Below are 16,076 nucleotides of genomic sequence, written 5' to 3' on the forward strand. Positions count from 1 at the left end.
CCTCCCCCTCAATAGACTTGGGTTCCAGGGATGAATTATAGTCAGTTGTCCATGATTTTGCAGATGAGGAAACTGAGAGCCAGAGCGGATGGAGGAGTGTCCAAGGGAGAATGGGATATCCTTCCAGGAACTCTGGCTCCTGGGTTTTTAATGAGCTTCCCACCCAGCATGGTCATTAATTGGCAAGTGTTGACATTGAGAATAAACTATTGGTGGAAATGTAAAAGGCTTTTTTAAAGAATGTTCCTACCAGCTGTGCATCTTATGGAGTATTTTCACTGTACTCCCCAACCCTTGGAAAGTGCTGGGCACAGGGTAGATGCTTCATCATTTTTATTGAATAAGTTCAATTTCACATAATTATATCCATAATGTCGGCAACACTGTGAGGTATATTAGAACAGTGATTGTCACAGTTGGTACTTCACAGATCAGTAAAGAAAGAAAACATTTTATTAGGAAGACTGTAAAAGAATTGCTAAGTTTTCAGTTTATCCCACAAGGATATTTTAAAAAATGAAACAAATCTCTCCCTTCATCACCAAGGCTATTGGAGGTCTGTTGAGGACCCCACGCAAGGGAGGTTCTACCTCTTAGGACACCCCTGCTTCAGCATCTCCCTAAGCCAGCAACCTGGGACAGTCGAGTACACTTGAAGTTCCTTCCTTGACCTCGGGAGTTTTTTTGGAAGACAATTTTTTGACAGACAGGGGTGGGGGAAGCTTTTGGGATGTTTCAAGTGCAGTCCATTTATTGTGCACTCTATTTCTTTTTTTTTTTTCCCCTGGTGGCTCCGTTGGTAAAGAGTCTGCCTGCAGTGTGGGAGACCCGGGTTCAATCAGTGGGTGGGGAAGATCTCCTGGAGAAGGAAATGACAGCCCACTCCAGTATTCTTGCCTGAAGAATTCAATGGACTGAGGAGCCTGGTGGGCTACAAAGGGTTGGACACAGCTGAGTGAACAAACACTTATTTCTAGTATGATTTCATCAGCTCCACCTCAGATCATCAGGCGTTAGATCCTAGAGGTTGGGGGCCCCTGCTTTAGTTCCCTCTTTCATCTTTTACACAGCTCCAGCCTGCTTCCTCCCCTCTTCCACCTGCAGAACTACCTGCCGGGCTTCTCTGAGTGTGACTAAGAGTCTCCTTGCCTCACTTCCTTTCCTCTGAGTCCCTTCTCCTAACTGGGTTTCCCTGATCTCCGTTTAGGCACTTTTGCCCCCGGTGGTGCTAGTGGTAAAGAACCTCCCTGCCAATGCAGGAATCTGATCCCTGGGTTGGGAAGATTCCCTGGAGGAGGGCAGGGCAACCTACTCCAGTATTCTTGCCTGGAAAATTCTCATGGACAGGGGAGCCTGGCGGGCTCTGACAGTCAGACGTGACTGAAGCGACTTAGCACAGCATACCAGAGGACCTTAAAACTGCAGACTCACGTGATTGTTCTGGCTCTTTGGAGTCCCTTGTCATTCCACGTGTGTGTTAGGGTCAGCTTGTGTATTGCTTCCTAAAGGCCCTGAGAGGGTAACAGGCAGGAAGGCCGAGGGTCTCCAGACAGAGGGAATAGGCTGCAAGTGTCAGATGTTTATTTCTCTCTCTCTCAAGCAGCCGGAGGAAACAAAGTAGTGTTACATTTTTTCCCTTCTCGATACAAATTTAAAAGGAGGTTTCTCTGAAAATTCTGTGTTGCAATGATGACTTCTGGCTCCACCTGAACTTAACTTTTCTCAAACCTTGAGCTAAGCAATGCATTTTTTCCTAAGGAAATGCTTGTCTTAAGCTATGTTAATATACTATGTATTTCCGCTAGACTCTGTCTTCAGGTTGTTTTCCCCTAAAGGCTCAGAACTGACTTGACAAACCAGTATGTCTTACTCATACCTTGTTCTCCTAATCTATGTTAATGAAACGATATATTTGCCTGGAAATCTGCCTTTCTTCAAGATTCATGTCAATCATTTTATGGTCCAGGATGACTCACCTGCTGCCAATGTTATCTCAATGCATGTTGTGGGTGACAGGCCTGGTGCCATTCATTCTCTGAGACATTGCCTTTCTTTCCTTAGCAGACTGCTAGTGGCTGTATAACATCTGGCTAAAGACCAGCAGGGGGTACTCTTACTGTGCCCATCTGAAGTCTATGTCAGCAGCTTTCTCTATCTCTTTTATACTTTAATAAAACTTTATGACACAAAAGCTCTGAGTGATCAAGTCATATTTGATCTTCATTTCATATTGAAGATGCATTCCATGGTATTGCCATCTTAAGTCTTTGCATCGCTATGGGATATCTGTACATGTATTCAGGATATTTTTTCAGCAATCGTGTATAACTAGTGGTGTGCGGGCTTCTCACTGCAGTGGCTCCTCTTGTGGGGCACAGGCTCACGGGCTTCAGTGGTTGCAGTATGTGAGCTCGGCATTGTGTCTTCCAGGATCTAGAGCACAGGCTCAGCAGTTGTGGCACATGGGCGCCATAGCATGTGGGATCTTCCCATAGCAGGGATCACATCTGCATCTCCAGCACTGGCAAGTGGATTCTTTACCACGGAGTCACCAGGGAAGCCCTCAGGCATATTTTTAATTCTAGTTTTCCACACATGTACCTAGTGAGAGAGGCCAGGATCAAGAGGCCTGGCCACTGGGAGTCCTCAGCCACAGTTCTGGCTGTGCCATCCAAAGCTCTGGGGCCTTCGGCGAGTGCTTCAGCTTCCCTGGGACTGTTTCCTCCCCTCAGAAGTGCCCTGCTGTTGGACTGTAGCCCACCAAGCTCCTCTGTCCCTGGGATTTCTGAAGTCAAAATACTGGAAAGGGTGCCACTGCCTTCTCTACAAGGTAGCATTTGGAAGATATTTTCTCCTGGATTGTGGTTTTGATGAAGGAAGGAGGATCCCTTTCAGGGCTTGAGAATGGATTCTTGTCTGACACTTGGGAATGAATTGTCCGTGGTGAGGAGTGCCGTCAAAGCGAGAGACTGCATTGGGAAGGGCTGCCGGGGCGGAGGGCAGGAGGATGAGGGAAACGGAGAGAACTGCTCTGCCACGTGGCTCACCGTCTCAGGGTTTATGGTCATTGTGTTAGTTTCTGGTTTGTCTCTTGCCAGTCATTCTGAATTGGGATCCTTCCTGGGGGCACACGCATCACTCAGCCGAGATGGATTCCAGAGAGGAGGATCCTGGGAAGTTGCTAGGACCTCTGGACTGCAGTCTCCTATCTCTTTTTGACCTCTCCAGAATCCTGGTTGGTGGTAGCTTGTTAGTCCCTTGTTCCTTACCAGGACCTCCCATTGTAAGATGACTCCTGCAAGTGCTTTCTCTTCTCTGTTGCCTGGCAAGGGTGGGTGGTCAGTGGTTCATTTAATAGTGTGTCTTTTGGTTCTCTCGAATAAGGTCCTTCACAGAGTAAATGTATAAAATTGTAAAAGTCAATGTTTTAAATAATTTATATTCCAAATTTGGTAAGTTGGCTTTTTTGTTGTGTGTTATAACTCATCACCAGACCAAAGGTCATGTAAATCTTTTGTTGTTTTCTAAAATTTTATAGTTTTTTAAATTGAATTACGGTGTTAGTTGCAAAGTTTGTGTTTCTGTTCATTTCATCTTTTTTTTTTTAAGTTATTTATTTTTAGTTGATTGATCATTGATTTACAATATTGGTTTGATTTGTCATACATCCACATGAATTAACCATAGGTGTACGTGTGTCCCCTCACTCTTGAATCTCCCTCCCACATCCCATCCATCCCCACCTCTCTAGGTTATTACAGAGCCCCAGTTTGAGTTCCCTGAGTCATAACAGCAAATTCCCACTGGTTGTCTATTTACAAATGTTGGTGTACATGCATCCATGCTGCTCTCTCCATTCATCTCACCCTCTCCCTCTTGTTCCCCACCCTTGCCCGTAAGTCTGTTCTCTATGTCTGCATCTCCGTTGCTGCTATGTGAACAGATTAATCAGACCCATCCTTCTCGATTCCATGTTTTTCTCTTTCTGACTGACTTCCCTGTTTAATACACTCTAGGTTCATCCCCTCCATTAGAACTGACTCAACTGTGTTCCTTTTTATGGCTGCATTCCATACAGGCTCTGATTGTTTCTTAGCCATGTTTTGAGGAGAGTCATGGAGCTATTCTGCTCCATTTCAGTTTGGGCTTCCAGTCTGAGTGCTCACAGCAGAGCTGCTTCTGGGTGAGCCTTCTGAGGTTTGTGAGCGCAGGGCTGCCCGCTCTTCTCTGGCGGCCCGCAGGGGGCGCCAAAACCCCTTCTGACCCACGGGCGCAGGACGCTTTGCCTTCAGACTGGGCTCGGTGACCAGCTGGCGGGAGCTTTGTCTCCTCAGGGCCCTCAGGGCTCGGGCTCCTGGGTAACGGGGCTGCGTCCCAGCTGAGAGGAGCAGGGTTGCCTCAGTGCCCACCAGCAGGGAGGCACTGCAAGAGGGTAAAATGAGGATGAAGTAGACGTTTCCTGTGTCCAGCTGAGTGCTGACCGGAGGTCCATCTCAGAGGACTCAGAGGGGGAAAGAGCTCCATGTGCAAAATGGCGGGTTTTCAGTTCAATTTCTGTTAGACGTTCCAGAGGATGACCTTCACTGATGTTCTTCCGAGTAGATGGCCAGTTTTCCTCTCACTGTTTCTTAAGAAGACTGTCCTTTCCTCTTCACTCGTTCCTGGTTTGATTTTCATGAACTGACCATGTACATGTGGGTTCATTCCTGGGCTCTATATTCTTTCCTGGATTCCATGTGTCTGTGTTCCTGCCAGTTCCTCACTGTGGTGGTTACTACAGGTCCGTGATGTAGTTTGAAGTCGGAGAGGAAGATGCCTCCAGCGGTGTTCTTCTTTCTCAGAGTCTTCTTGGCCATTTAAGGTCCTGTTCAATATTAGCAGCCTAATATTAGGAATACTTCTATTTCTGTGAAAAAGGCCACTGAATATTATTTTGTGATTGCAGCCAGTGTATTTGTTGATGGCTTTGGTTGGAATGGACATTTTAATTCCTCATTGTTCCAGTGTGTGAGCGTGGAATAGTTTTCTGTTTATTTGTGTTTTCTTTGGTTTCTTTATCAGTGCTTTCTAGTTTTCTGACTTCTGGTCTTTTATGTCCTTGATTAAGTTTGTTGCTAGATGTTTTATTCTTTTTGATGCAATTATAAGTGGGACTTTCTTAATTTTTGTTTCTGATTGTTATTAGTGTATAGAAACGCAAATGATTTTTATATATTTATTGAGATTGTAAGCTGTATTTTATATGATTGTAAATTGATTGGAAATTATTCAACTTTACTGAATGTAGTCTAACAACTTTTTGTGAAGTTGAAATGTTGTTGTTGAATCACATGAAGACACCGGGATTCTTGGCCCCCGGAGGAGAAGAATTCAATCTGGGGCCAGAGATGAGGCTTGATCGCTCAGAGCTTTTGTGTAATAAAGTTTTATTAAAGTATAAAGGAGATAGAGAAAGCTTCTGACATAGGCATCAGAAGGGGGCAGAAAGAGTACCCCCTTGCTAGTGTTAGCAATGAAGTTACATACTCTCCAATGAATCCAAAGAATGTCAGGAGGTTGTAAAGACCTCACCAGACCTACTCCCATAATTTACATTTTAAGATAACAGAATTAGCCAGAAGGTTTAATTCAGAGACTGTCCTCAGGCAAGATACATTATTATTATATAATCCTAAGAAATGTAGAGAAGGAAAAAAAAAAGTTTGTCCTTTCTTCCTCCTTGAGAATTCCAGACCCCTCTCTCCTTGGGGACCCCTAGACTTATCAACCTGCCTAAGAAATGACTCTCTCAAAGTTATTGGGAAAATTTTATTTGTAAAATCTGTTTCTCCTGCAATAGGTCATCCAGAGGACCCAAGGCATGGTGGTTACTAATAGACTTCCCACAGTACTTCTTCATTCCATGTGGACTCCTTCAAGGGCAGTGAGCATCACAGCATCCCTTGAACTTTGTCTGGGTAAGTCTTGACCTCTATAGGAAAGTTTCATGCCTGTCTAATCTGATTTACTTTTATGGTATTGACTTGTTTGTTTTGAAACATAATTTACTTTCTGGGAATTTAAAATGTACAGAAAACTCCTAGCAATGGGAAAAGGGCTCGCATTTGCCACATCATCTAAAATACTCTATATATTTTATCCAAAATGGGTGTGTTCTCCTGAAAAAACCTGCACATAATCTCCAAAATCAGGAAATCATATGGTTTCTACAGTATAATGTAATCCACAGCCCCACTTCCCTTTCAGCAATTGTTCAATTGTATGAATATATCTTTTCTTCTCATCCTTTTTTTTTGGGGGGGGGGGGCGATACATGTATACCTGTGGCAGATTCATGTTGATATATGGCAAAACCAATACAATATTGTAAAGTTAAAAAATAAAATAATTTTTTTTTAAAAAAGAGTGTTACTGAGATTTTCAGTGATTTGGACAAACTTGATGGATTTAAAGCAGACATGGTGAATATGGGATTGGCATGGCCTTTTCTATATGGATATTTTTCACTAAAGATGGTTTTAATGTTTTTTCATGATACTCGGGGTTCCATTCGAATTGGTGCAGGGGCATCAGGCCTTATCTCGAGTGGATGGGGAAATCAGTGCCTTTGGGATTGTGGCACGATCCACGAGGGTTCCTGTTGAGTTTCAATGTGAGACTGGCCTCCTCTTGAGGGGCAACGGTAACGTCGGGATTCCTTTCCAGACAAAGCAGGGGAATCGACCTTCATCTCGAGATGAGGAGGGGCAAAGGGGCTCAGATTGAGGTGTGCTGGGAAAATCGGTGTTCCTTTTGAGTGGGGACGGGTATGTCGGGGAACTTCTGGAGTTTCATAAAGGGTGTGGAGTACCGTTTCGAGTTTCAAGACAGAACATGGGATTTCTCTCAAGACGCTGCAGTGGGAAAGGGCCTCATCTCGCATTGAGGGGAGAATCCCATGGTTTTCCTTGAGGCTTGGCAGGAAATTTGGAGTTTCTCTTGAGTTGCGACGTCTCTTATTGCCTCAGGGAAGTCAAGTCTCATTTCGAGTCGTGACGGGCACCTCGGTATTCCTCGCAAGTCACTTCAGGGGAAATAGGCCTCATCTAGGCTTGTGTCCAGAAACTCCGTGTTCCTCTCCAGTGGTGACAGGGATCTCGGGGTTGCGTTCAAGGTTCACCTGGGGAGTCAGGCCTCATCTCGAGTTGAAGCAAAGAACTCTGCTCTCCTCTGGAGTTGCGACGGGTAGCTCCTGGAGCCCTTTTAGTGGCCTAAAGGGAGTCAAGCCTCCTATGGAGTTTTGAGAGGGAACTCGGGATTGCTCTCTAGGCTCTGCAGGAAAAGAAGGGCCTCATCTCACGATGACAATGACGGGGGAATCCCGTGGTTTTCTCGAGTTGCGGCCGGAAGTTTGGCGTATCTCTCGAGTTATGATGGGGAACTCAGGGAGCCTCTCGTGTTGTCCCAGGGAAGTCCAGTCTGCAGTCGAGTTGCGAGGGGGAGCGTGGGATTGCTCTCGAGTCATGGCAGGGGAATCGGGCCTCAATTCGCATTGAAGGGGGAATCTCGAGGTTTTTCTCGAGTTGTGGCAGGAAACTTTGGGTTCCCTCGAGTTCCGATGGTGACCTCAGGGAGCTTCTCATGGTGCCTATGGGAAGTCAGGAATCCTTTCGAGTTGTGAGGGGCCTCTAGCAATTCCTCTGAGGTCAGTGTAATGTAAGAGGGCCTCATCTCCAGTTGAGGCAGGAACCTCAGGGTTCCTCTCCTGTTCTTATGTGGATCTCGGGGTGTATCTGCAGTTTCAAACAGGGAGTCAGGTCTCGATTTGTGTTGAGGCATGGAACTCTGCTTTCCTCTCAAGCTGTAAAAGAGGTTTCAGGCCTCCAGTCGAGTTGAATTGGGGACCTGGGGCTTTTCTCGAATTTGCAACCAGGGTATCAGTCCTCCCTTCGTGTTGTGAGTTGATTCTCGGGGTTCCATTCGAATCAGTGCAAGGGAATCAGGCCTTATCTCGATTGGATGGGGAAATCTGTGTCTTTTGAATTGTGGCAAGACCCCCAGGTTCCTCTCCAGTTTCAATTTGAGACCAGCTTCCTCTTGAGAGGTGACGGGGACCCCGGCATTCCTTTCCAGATGAAGCAGGGGAATCGACCCTCATCTCGAGTTGAGGAGGGGAAAACGGGGCTCTTCTTGAGTTGTGGCGGGAAATTCAGCATTCCTCTCAAGTGGGGACGGGTATCTTAGGAAGCTTCTGGGGTTTCATAAAGGGTGTCAAGTTCCCTTTCGAGATCCAAGAGGGAACGTGGGATTTCTTGGGAAACACTGCAGCGTAAAAGGACCTCATCTCGTGTGGAGGGAAGAATTTCATGGTTTTTGTGGAGTTGTGGCAGGAAGCTTAGGGTTCCTCTCGAGTTGTGTGGGGGCCTAGGAGACCCGCTTGTGTTTCCTCAGGAAGTCAGATCTGCTTTTGAGTTACGAGGGGAACCTTGGGATTCTTCTCACTTCACTGCAGGGATGAGTAGGGCCTCATCTCGAGTTGAGGCAGGAACCTCAGAGTTCCTCTCCATTTCTGACATCAATCTTGGGGTTTCTGTGGAGTTTGAACAGGGGAGTCAGGCCTCATCTTGTGTTGAGACATGGAACTCGGCTTGCCTCTCGAGTTGTGAATGGGGTGTCAGGCCTCTTCTCGAGTTGGATTTGGAAAGTGCGGCTTTTTATGGAGGATGCACCTGGGGTGTCAGTGCCCCTTTGTGTTGTGACTTGATTCTTGGGGTTCCATTCGAATCGGTGCAGGGGCATCAGGCCTTATCTCGAGTGAATGGGGAAATCAGTGTCTTTGGGATTGTGGCACAACCCACGAAGGTTCCTGTCAAGTTTCAATGTGAGACTGGCCATTTCTTGAGGTGCCACAGGAACGTCGGGATTCCTTTCCAGGCAAAGCAGGGGAATCGACCCTCATCTCGAGATGAGGAGGGGCAAATGGGCTCAGATTGAGGTGTGCCGGGAAACTCAGTGTTCCTCTCGAGTGAGGACGGGTAAGTCGGGGAACTTTTGGAGTTTCATGAAGGGTGTCGAGTACCGTTTCGAGTTTCAGGAGGGAACGTGGGATTTCTCTCAAGACGCTGCAGTGGGAAAGGGCCTCATCTTGCGTTGAGGGGAGAATCCCGTGGTTTTCCTCGAGGCTTGGAGGGAATTTGGGGGTTCTTCTCGAGTTGCAATGTGGACCTCATGGACCCGCTTGTGTTGCCTCAGGAAAGTCAAGTCATCGTTCGAGTTGCGAGGGGCCTCTCAGGATTCCTCTCCAGTCAGTGCAGGGGCATAGGGCCTCATCTTGAGTTGAGGCTGGAACCTCAGGGTTCCTCTCCAGTTCTGACATGGATCTCGGGGTTCCTGTGGAGTTTAAACAGGGGAGTCAGGCCTCATCTCGTGTGGAGACATGGAAGTCCGCTTCCCTCTCAAGGTGTAAAAGGGGTGTCAGTCTTCCTTTCGAATAGACATAGGGGTCTGGGGCTTTTTCTCAAGGTGCCACAGGGCTGTCACACCTCCCTTCGTGTTTTGTGTCAGTTCTCGGGGTTCCAGTCAAGTCCGTGCAAGGGAATCAGGCTTATCTGGAGTGGATGGGGAAATCAGGGTCTTTTCGAACTGAGGCACAACTCCCTGGGATGTGCTCGAGTTTCAAGGTGAGACCGGCCTCCTCTTGAGGGGCGACAGCAATGTCCGGATTCCTTTCCCAACGAAGCAGGGGAATCGACCCTCATCTCGAGTTGAGGAGGGGGAAAACGGGGCTCTTCTTGAGTTGTGGCGTGAAACTCGGTGTTCCTCTCAAGTGGGGACGGGTATTTCGGGGACCTTCCTGAGTTGCATCAAGGGTGTCAAGTACCCTTTCATGTTTCAAGAGGGAATGTGGGATTTCTCTGGAGACACTGCTCTGGGAAAGGGCCTCATCTCACGTTGAGGGGAGAATCTCGTGGTTTTTCTTGAGTTGTGGCGGGAAGCCTGGGGTTCCTCTCGAGTTGCCACAGGGACCTCAGGGACCAACTCGTGTTGCCTCAGAGTGGTAAGGTTTCTTTTCGAGTTGTGAAGGACACGTTGGAATTCCTCTAGAGTCACTGCCGGTGAATAGGGCCGTGTCTAAAGTTCAGTCGGGAAACTCAGTTTTCCTCTCTGGCGGCAACAGGGATCTCGGGCTTCATATCAAGGTTCAACTAGGGAGTCAGGCTTCGTCTGGTGTTGAGGCATGGAACTCTGCATTCCTATCGAGTTTTCAAAGAGATATCAGGCCTCTGGTGGAGTTCAGGTGGGGAATTTGGGCTTTTTCAAGAGGATAGGCTTGGGCGATAGGCCTCCCGTCCTGTTGTGAGGGGATACTCTCTGTTCCATTGCAGCCGGTGCAGGGGAATCAGGACTTATCTGGCATCCTTTTTCCTTGCAGCAGGATCTGCGGGGTTCCACTCAAGATTCAGTTGGTGACACAGGCCTCCTCTTGTGGTGCGAGGGGAAGTTGGGATTCTTCTTGAGCTGAAGCAGGGAATGGGCCCTCATCTCCAGATGAGGTGGGACACACAGGGCTCTTTTTGAGTAGTGGCGGGAAACTCGTCTTTCACCTCGAGTTGTGACGGGGATCTCTGGGCCCCCTTGAGTTGCATGAAGGGAGTCAAACCTTCTCTCGAGTTTTGAGAGGGAACTTGGGATTGCTCTAGAGGTGCTGCAGGAGAAAAGGGCCTCATCTCGCATTGATGGGGGAATCTCTTGGTTTGTCTCGAGTTGCGGCGGGAGGCTTGGGATTCCTCTCCAGGTACCACGAGGAACTCAGGGAGCCTCTTGTGTTGCCTCAGGGAAGTCAAGTCTCCATTCAAGTTGCAAGGGCGAGTGCAGGAGTGCTCTGGAGTCACGGCTGGGGAATCAGGCCTCAATTCGCATTGAAGCGGGAATCTCAAGGTGTTTCTCGAGTTGCGGCAGGAAGTGTGGGTTCCCTCGAGTTACCACGGGGACCTGAGGGAGCCTCTCATGTTGTCTATGGGAAGTCAAGAATCCTTTCGAGTTGTGAGGGGCCTCTTGGGATTCCTCTCGAGTTGGTGCAGGCGACTAGGGCCTCATCTTGACTTGAGGCGGGAAACTCAGGGTTCCTCCATAAGGATGGTGTCATCTGCATATCTGAGGTTACTCATATTTTTCCCAGCAATCTTGATTTCAGCTTGTGCTTCATCCAGCCTGGCATTTCACATGATGTACTCTACATCTAAGTTAAATAAGCAGGGTGACAATATACAGCCTTGACATACTACTTTCCCAATTTGAAACCAGTCTGTTGTTCCATGTCCAGTTCTAGCTGTTGCTTCTTGAACTGCATACAAATTTCTCAGGAGGCAGTAAGGTAGTCTGGTATTCCATTTCTTTAAGAATTTTCTACAGTTTGTTGTGATCTACACAGTCAAAGGCTTTGGAGTAGTCAATAAAGCAGAAGTAGATGTTTTTCTAGAAGTTACTTCCTGGTTAGGAAATAGCTGGGTGTAGCTACAGTAGAATCAATCAATTTCATAGAGAGATATTTTAACAGTTGTTCATATCTTGTGTTTTACACCAATGATTAGGGTGATGTTTTCATTGTTTTCATTGCTAGGGTGAACTTCTCAACTTTAACTGAAACATTTATATTATCCTCTAAAATTTTAGGGCAGTTTAAAAAAGTTATGAAACATTTTATGTTACTGATTTTTTTTGTAAACTGGAGGAATGCTAGACAGAAAGTTACTTAGTGATAATATGAATTTTAATTTGGTAAGAGATGATAGTTGGAATTGAGGCTGAGACATTTGCAAACTAATTTTTTCTTTGTTATTCGATATAACTTGCAAAATGCCAGAGTAGCAATTTTTAATATAACAATTTGTCTCCTTTTAAAATGTGTATTCTTAAAGAGGATGGTGGAGATAAGTAGAAAATAGTTTAATGTAGTGACTTATTTTTTCTCCAGCTGATCTGTTAATAAACCCAAGAGCCCAGTAACTGTTTTGTCCAAAATGGTCTAATGGCCCTTGCTAAACTTTTCCTATTGTGATTCTGTGGGATTCTGCAGGGCATTCTCATTCTGGGACCATTCACCCTCCCTGTCATAAGCAGGCAAGTGACAATGTCAGTAACACTGAAAACCATGCATAGACCCTACGTTTTTTGAAAAATACATATTAATTGCAAATACTGATAATATGATTATTAATAGTGATAAACTATTTCCAGTGCACTTGACTGTGATCTGTGTGTAGTGACTTCACAGCTAAAATTACTGTTTGCAGCATGTGGTCCCTTTCAGCTTTGTTTTTTTGTTTGTTTGTTTGTTTGTTGTTTGTTTTTTACATTTTAAAATCCTTTTTATTGAACTGATTTTATTTTTTTTAATTTTATTTTATTTTTAAACTTTACATAATTGTATTAGTTTTGCCAAATATCAAAATGAATCTGCCACAGGTATACATGTGTTCCCCATCCTGAACCCTCCTCCCTCCTCCCTCCCCATTCCATCCCTCTGGGTTGTCCCAGTGCACCAGCCCCAAGCATCCAGTATCGTGCATCGAACCTGGACTGGCAACTCGTTTCATACATGATATTATACATGTTTCAATGCCATTCTCCCAAATCTTCCCACCCTCTCCCTCTCCCACAGAGTCCAGAAGACTATTCTATACATCAGTGTCTCTTTTGCTGTCTCGTACACAGGGTTATTGTTACCATCTTTCTAAATTCCATATATATGCGTTAGTATACTGTATTGGTGTTTTTCTTTCTGGCTTACTTCACTCTGTATAATAGGCTCCAGTTTCATCCACCTCATTAGAACTGATTCAAATGTATTCTTTTTAATGGCTGAGTAATACTCCATTGTGTATATGTACCACAGCTTTCTTATCCATTCATCTGCTGATGGACATCTAGGTTGCTTCCATGTCCTGGCTATTATAAACAGTGCTGCGATGAACATTGGGGTACACGTGTCTCTTTCCCTTCTGGTTTCCTCAGTGTGTATGCCCAGCAGCTTTGTTTTAAAGTAAAACAACTCACTGATTATTTTTCTTTCTGAAGAAGAAAGACTTGTGGTTCTATCTTAGAAAATTGACAACTTGGTTTTCTTTGACTTTTCTTTGGCCTTTTGGCTCCTCTTTACACTCTTTACTAATCCCCATGTGTGCATGCTAAGTCATTTCAGTCGTGTCTGACTCTTTGCAAACTTATGGACTGTATCCCCCAGTCTCCTTGTCCAAGGGATTCTCCAGGCAAGAATACTGGAGTGGGTTTCCATTGCCATCTTCCCAACCCAAGGATTAAACTGGGGTCCCCTTGTATCCTGCATTGGCAGGTGGATTCTTTACCCCTAGTGCCACCTGGGAAGCCCCACTAATCCACATGGCAGGCTAATTCAGATTTATGGTGCTGCCTTTTCTGCCTTTCTCGGGGACTGCACTTCTGTTTTTCCACAATCCATTTTGTGAAACTGGTTTTCTCCACCTTCATCTACTGGTGAAGAAACTGACCTTCCTCTATGTGAATCTAGGTGCAGAGGCTGCAGTGAGGCCTCAGGGGTTATGGGTTCTTGGGGATCTTCGGTTCCTACAGTGTCTTTGTGTTTCCTCCACAGAGAAGCCTGAGGTGCTGAGGCTGACCATCTGAAGTCCGTAGAGTGAAATCTCCTAGAAGGACAGGCTGGAAAGGAAGTTAGAGAGTAATGTGCTTGCTCCAGAAGTTTGTAGCAGAAACGTTAATAAGAAGGGATCCTTTCCAGTTATCTTTTCTCCTTATCTTCTCTCTCTTCATTTCCCTTTACTTATTTGATGCAACCCACCCCCACCACGGTGGTTTTTCTGGAGCCTCCTGGCATTTTATTCATATCTCTATCATTACTTAGGTTTAGATCTGATCTGTATCTACTATCTGTCTTCTGTGTAGACTACTAACATTTCAAGACCTTTGGATACAGTATATACTTAAATATTGAGTGAATAAATGAAGATATTTTGTTGAAAAAGATACAAATATTAATAAAATATCTACTTAGCACATGAATGCAAGTATTATATTTGATGGAATTCTGCGTGTGCTGAAAGAGACTGAGGACCATTTTAAGGGCTCATCACCAAGCTCCAAAGGTTACTTGATAGATTTATGCAGAGAGACTTAATTTTAGTTTTGAATTCGTGGAGAACAGGGTCAAGGTGTGAGAGTGACTTGATCATTCTTGGTGCATCTTTGGAAAATCAAGGCCGTTATCTTCCTTTTTTGTAAAAAAAAAAAAAATTAAAAGTATATATGTTTATTTGGCTGTTCCTGGTCTTAGTTGCAGCACATAGGATCTTCATTGCTACATGTGGGACTTTTAGTTCCTCAACCAGGGATCAAACCTGGGCCCCCTGCAGTGGGAACATGGAGTCTTAACCACTGGACTGCGGAAAGTCCCTTTTTTCTTTGTTTGAATAAATGCTTTCCGAAAATTTTAATTTTATTTATTTATTTCTGGCTGGGCTGGGTCTTTGTCACTATTTGCAGACTTTCTCTGGTTGTGGTGCTGGGGCTTCTCATTGCAGTGGCTTCTCTTGTTGTGGAGCATGGGCTCTAGGCACTCCAGCTTCAGTCGTTGCAACTCGTGGACTTACTTGTCCCTTGGAATGTGGGATCTTTCTGAATCAGGGATCAAACTCCTGTCCCCAGTATTAGCAAGTAGATTCTTAACCACTGAACCAACAGGGAAGTCCAAGTCCATTATCTTTCTTTAAAAATGTGAATGGTCAAGACATTGAACAGACGACTGATTTTAGAAAAGCAATTTGGGCACAGAAAATCCTGGAGGAAAATACAGAAGGATAGCTGGTAGAAACATGACAAACTTTTTGTATAGGAATCCTAAGACCTGTGTTTTCTCACTGGCTAAAAGAATGGTAATCCACCTTGGTTCCAAAAAAATATATGAGCAGCTTATGAATATGTGAGGTATACAAAAAGATGAGAGAGGGAAATAGATCAAATTGAAAGAAATTGAGTATAGTACTGAGGTGAACCAAAATGCTGAAATGAATTTCAGAAGGACTTGCAGTTTTTAAAGGTGGTTGACATTTATCCCTCAGGTTTAAGGTAGAAAGGGAAGTGGGAACACAGCTGGATCATGCCCCATGGCTGTGAGATGAAAAGAAATAGTCTCAGAAGGACAACTCTTCTGTCCTCTAGTATCCAAAAGAAGTGTTTCTATGGCTTCTAAATAAAGGAGCTTCTGTGGGATGAAATATAGTGTGAAGTACATTCTCAACTGATTTCCAGGTTTGTCCTGATGCTTGACTCCATGTTCACTTGAGGAAAAGCAGAGATTCTGTAAGGGGCCAGGGGGTGTTATCTCTCAACCTGCCACCTGACACAGGAATAAAATGCTCTCAAGCAGATCAACCATGTCTCCTGGAGATGATTTTCCATGTTCAGTTTTTGTTAAATCAGCCCGTGTTCAGTTCAGTTCAGTCACTCACTTGTGTCCGACTCTTTGTGACCCCATGAACCACAGCACACCAAGCCTCCCTGTCCATCACCAACTCCTGGAGTCCACCCAAGCCCATGTCCATTGAGTTGCATATCCTATCTTTTTTCTTCCTGTCCTCTCTACAGATGTAAACCTCATCCAGGTGTGTTTTGTTTTGTAAGTCACTGGCTTATTTGTGATGATAAAGAGATCATTTTTGAAGCATATTTGGAATTGTGGAGCACCCAGAAATTTTTGTGAGGTTTTTGTTTTTTTTATTTTTAATGGAGCATTTAAATTTTTGTCAGGAATGTTCTTTCTCCCACTCTACTTCAGACAATAATTTTTTTTTTTTAAACCAGTCTAGTTTCTTGGACTTCTAGTTGGATGGCTTCACCGACTCGAAGGATGTGAGTTTGAGTAAGTTCCAAGAGTTAGTGGTGGACAGGGAAGCCTGGTGTGCTGCAGTCTGTGGGGTGGCAAAGAGTCAGACCTGACTGAGTTGCTGAACTGAACTGAACTGACTTTCTTAATCCTTAGGAAGGGTGGGTGGAGGAGTTGGCAGTGTGAGATGTGCTCTTGAGAGCTCTCCCTGGGTCACTCTGAA

General features: G+C 45.1%; 1 pseudogene; it reads left to right on the forward strand.

Annotated features, from left to right (window-relative positions):
• The window catches only part of LOC129652740 (coiled-coil domain-containing protein 3-like), a 43,138-nt pseudogene that overhangs the window by 13,632 nt on the left and 13,430 nt on the right, over positions 1–16,076 (forward strand).

The sequence above is a fragment of the Bubalus kerabau genome, chromosome 5 (genome assembly GCF_029407905.1).
Source record: "Bubalus kerabau isolate K-KA32 ecotype Philippines breed swamp buffalo chromosome 5, PCC_UOA_SB_1v2, whole genome shotgun sequence".
NCBI classification, from domain to species: Eukaryota; Metazoa; Chordata; class Mammalia; order Artiodactyla; family Bovidae; genus Bubalus; species Bubalus kerabau.